Source organism: Diplotaxodon limnothrissa, linkage group LG11 (assembly GCF_057381915.1).
Source record: "Diplotaxodon limnothrissa isolate DT_005_m linkage group LG11, D_limnothrissa_male_GT1.1, whole genome shotgun sequence".
In the NCBI taxonomy this organism is placed as follows: Eukaryota; Metazoa; Chordata; class Actinopteri; order Cichliformes; family Cichlidae; genus Diplotaxodon; species Diplotaxodon limnothrissa.
In genome coordinates this window covers 12464829-12467907 of record NC_140606.1, presented here as the reverse complement: position 1 = coordinate 12467907, position 3079 = coordinate 12464829, and positions in this window count along the sequence as shown.

Sequence of the window (3079 nt, the reverse complement as noted above, 5' to 3'; positions counted from 1 at the left end):
GAGAGTGCTCAGGAGGAACAACCTGGAGGAGAGGCTGCTGGTGACATTTTACAGAGCCACCATAGAGAGCATCCTAACGTACGGCATAACAACATGGTATGCAGGGTGCTCAGCTGCAGACAGGAAAGTACTGCAGAGGGTCATCAACACAGCCCAGAAGATCACTGGCTGCTCTCTGCCCAGCCTGGAGGTCACTGCAAACTCTCGGTACCTCAGCAGAGCTGGCAATATCATCAAGGACCACTCTCACCCCAGCAACCAACTGTTTGAACTATTACCGTCAGGCCGACGGTACAGGTCACATAAAACCAGGACAAACAGATTCAGGGATAGCTTCTTTCCCAGAGCTATCACCGTAGTAAATAAGCACAAAAACAATTGAACCTATTCCATACCGTCACTGTCATTATATTAATGCTGCTATCCTGTATATATTGTACATACTATTGTTTGAGTACTTACGATTGTTTTTTTTGTACTTTTTATATTTTACATTTATATTTATTATTGAAACTTGCACCAAGGGAGTGGCACTCCAATTTCGTTGTACTCTGTACAATGACAATAAAGGCTATTCTATTCTATTCTATTCTGCAGAACCAGGCTCAGGGAGGGGCAGCCGTCTGCCGTGATTGGTTGGGGGTGCCGAGAGGGAGGCAGGACAAAAGATTAATTTATTTGACTTCCACGAGTGTCTCTTCTTGAGCAATGAAATAAAAGTCCTCACCTTGTATTTCTTGTTCATGTGCATGATAATATGCTAACAAAATCACAATACCCTTCGTAAGCTTGCTAAACATTAGCATTGTCATAGCAATCATTTAGCAGGGAGAGATTAGTGCAGCTCAAACTGCACTGAACTAATAAATGAAAGTAGAATGAGAGTAGATTTTTTTTTATTCTAATCTTGTGACCTGATAATAAAGTAGCATTGCTGAATTGTTTTCATGTGTGATTAAAAATGGAATCCAAAACATATTTTTGTAAAAGTACTGTAGCTGGCATAAACAGGGAGTCAGGGAGAGAGAAAAGGAAGCAGAGGCACGACAGATGGATTTTAATTATGTAGACTTGCTTGGCAGGAAGCTCAAAGATGCTACAGATTTTAATAACAACATCAATTAATTAAATATACTATTTTTTCCCCTTTATAAAAGTGCCAAACACCTCTTTTTTTCTTCTTCCCTGGAAATCAAATACTGCTCTTTTGTCACTGATGTCTCAAAGTTACATACAAGGTGTCCTTCAGACCTGCAAATAGTCACTATACATTACATTTAACTGCTATTGTGCAATTACACACTTTTGGTGCTCAGCACAGAGCTCCCAGAAGTGAACCTACTTGCTTCACTATCTGTGAGATACCAGTGGCATCTAATGAGCATCACAGTGTTCAACTCACTGGGATATTAACACAGTATAAACATACGCAGAGGTGCATTTTTTCACCAGCCCGTGTCATACGATGAACTTTAGAATGCAGGCAACAGCATGCAAGCAGACACACACACAGTAAGGCAAACTGACCCTGGGGTCCAGAGGAGGTAGCCTCATCTCCATGCTCTTGAGCCACTGTCTCAGTGCTCTGATTTGACCCCTGAATTCACACTGCCATTGGCTCATGTCCTCTATTTCCCTGCTGAATCAGAGAAGAACAGGAGAAAACGTTGCATTGATCACATTTTAGTCAAATACTATTACCACTGTAATTTAGAATCATGCACATAAGGATTGTACTAAATGAACTAATGATTGCAAACACAGCACTCAAACAGCTAACATCATTAATATTCATAAGTAAATACAGTTATTCATTGGTAATATTTAAATATTCATATACAGACCTGCCAGATCTTTTTTTTTTCTTTTTTTTTGCAGTTTTATGACTACTTTTACTGGTGTGTGTGAACTGATGGCCTGTCTTGGTTGGTTATACTTTTTCATGCTAATAACAGTATTCATTTTGCTATATCCTGATAATGACACAATACACTGCTGTTTGTGGCTCATCATTTTATTGCTACTTATGTGTTACTGTTATTATAATGAAATTACAGCTACACAGATATAGTATCAGGATTTCTTGGTTTAAAAACTTTCCAAAATAGATCATTAGGAAGGCATGTGCTCTCTCTGTCTGCTGGGCTGGAACTTTGGTTTTCTTGTTTAACTATGTTCCAATCAGATGCTTTACACTTAGTGCTTACTACACAATTCAAGACCCTGTCTTTGTGTCTGTGACAAATGGAAATGCACTGGTCCACAAAGCTGCTACAAATGACCGTTGTCACAGGCTGTTGGTGGCCGCTGTCAATCTGGCAGTCATTCTTTTTTCTTTTAATGTGCCTAGATTGTTATCTGTTGTGGTCCAGAGTATTTCATTCATTCCTTTTGCTTTTAAATTCGTTTACAGTAGCATACCCATAGCTCTGATCCTGTGAAGTAGCTCCTGGTGATCCAAACAAGTAGCAGCCTTTATCCTGCAAGAAACCAGTGGGTAAAATATACAAAATGATCCCTGTTCCAGTCTCTCTGCTTTAGCTGAGACTGTTAATGGAGCAATTCATTATTTTATAGCATTCTGTATACAGTGGGTTTTATTTCTCTCTGTGTGCTTACCTCCCGCTCATCAAACGCAGGGAGAGTTGGGGTCAATTCAGAGTAGTCAAGGGAGCTAAGTGAAGAATTCAGGGTGGTGAATGCCCCGGAGCTTCTGTTGGCAGGCTCTTCCATCAAACCCACTGGCTAATGTTGGCACACAGAGCAAACATCTGTATGCATGTAGTGTGAAGGACTTTGGGTGTAAACAAACATGCATACCCTGAATTCAGAAACCCCATTCTGGGGTCTTTTCACTCTGATTTATGAAAAGCTAGAAAAATAGAAATTGTATAGAAAATTGACTGTAATTAGTCGTGAAATGCCTAATGACAGAAACTCACTTATGTGATAAACAGAATAAACAGTGGGTTTAGGGCAGAGCAGGAGTTGGACCTGTGGCGCTTTCACCTGACTGAGCTGCTTCCTTGCAGAAAGTAGGTCTGTCTAACACTGCCCTCATGTGGTTGACTGTTATTTA